A 1147-nucleotide genomic window follows, 5' to 3' on the forward strand; every position below is an offset into this window, starting at 1 on the left:
AAAAAACAAGGTAGTAGAGGAAATAAAAAATGAAGTAAAATATTTCTTTAATCAAATGAGAATGAAAACACTACATACCAAAATTTTGGGAAGACAGCAAAAGCAGTGCTCAGTGGACAATTTATAGCAATAAAACACACACATCAAAACAGACAAATGAATGAAAACCAACACCTTAACCCAACATCCAACACTTAGAAAAAGAATAGAAAAAAAACCCCTACAGTCATGGAAGAAAGGAAATAATGAAGATTCAAGCAGAAATAATTGAAACAGAGAAACAATAGAAAGAATCAACCAGACTTGAAGTCCATTTGAAAGGATTAATTAAGTTGACAAACTACTAGCAAATTTAACATAAGAAAAGAAGAAGAGACAAATAACATGAATAAGAAATGAAATAGGCAATGTCAAAACAGAGTCTAAAGAAATAAAAAGGATAATAACATAATATGATGAAGAACTGTACTCCAACAAATTTGAGAACCTAGAAGAAATGGACAAATTTCTAGAAATGCACTACATACCTAAGCTAAAACAATCTGAGTTAGAAAATTTGAATGGACCAATAACAGAAAAAGAAATCGAACAGGTCATTAAAAAAACAAACAAACAACTTACCCCCAAAAAATCCTCCCCAGATGGCTTCACTGGCAAATTCTAGCAAAACATTTAGAGAAGAGCTGACACAAATTCGACTCAAACTATTGCAGAACACAGAAAACGATAGAATACTCCCAAATCCATTCTATGAAGCAAGCATAGCCCTGATACCTAAACCAGGCAAAGGCATAACTAAAAAAGAAAATTATAGGCCAATATCCCTCATGAACATTGATGCAAAAATTCTCAACAAAATCCCAGCTATTAGAATCCAAAACATAAAATAAAAATTCATCATGACCAAGAGGATTCATACTAAGTATGCAACATTAGAAAAACAATAAAAATAATCCACCACATAAATAAAAGGAAAAAGCCACATGATCATATCAATCAATGGAGAAAAATCATCCAGCAAAGGAAGACACCAGGAGGAGCTCAAGAGTTAAAGGCAACAATGTTGTTGTTGTTGTTAAGTGCCATCGAGTCGTTTCCGACTCATAGCGACCCCATGCACAGCAGAACGAAACACTGCCCGATCCCG

The sequence above is a fragment of the Orycteropus afer genome, unplaced genomic scaffold, assembly GCF_000298275.1.
Source record: "Orycteropus afer afer isolate SDZICR_OR568_19922 unplaced genomic scaffold, OryAfe1.0 scaffold00352, whole genome shotgun sequence".
NCBI classification, from domain to species: domain Eukaryota; kingdom Metazoa; phylum Chordata; class Mammalia; order Tubulidentata; family Orycteropodidae; genus Orycteropus; species Orycteropus afer.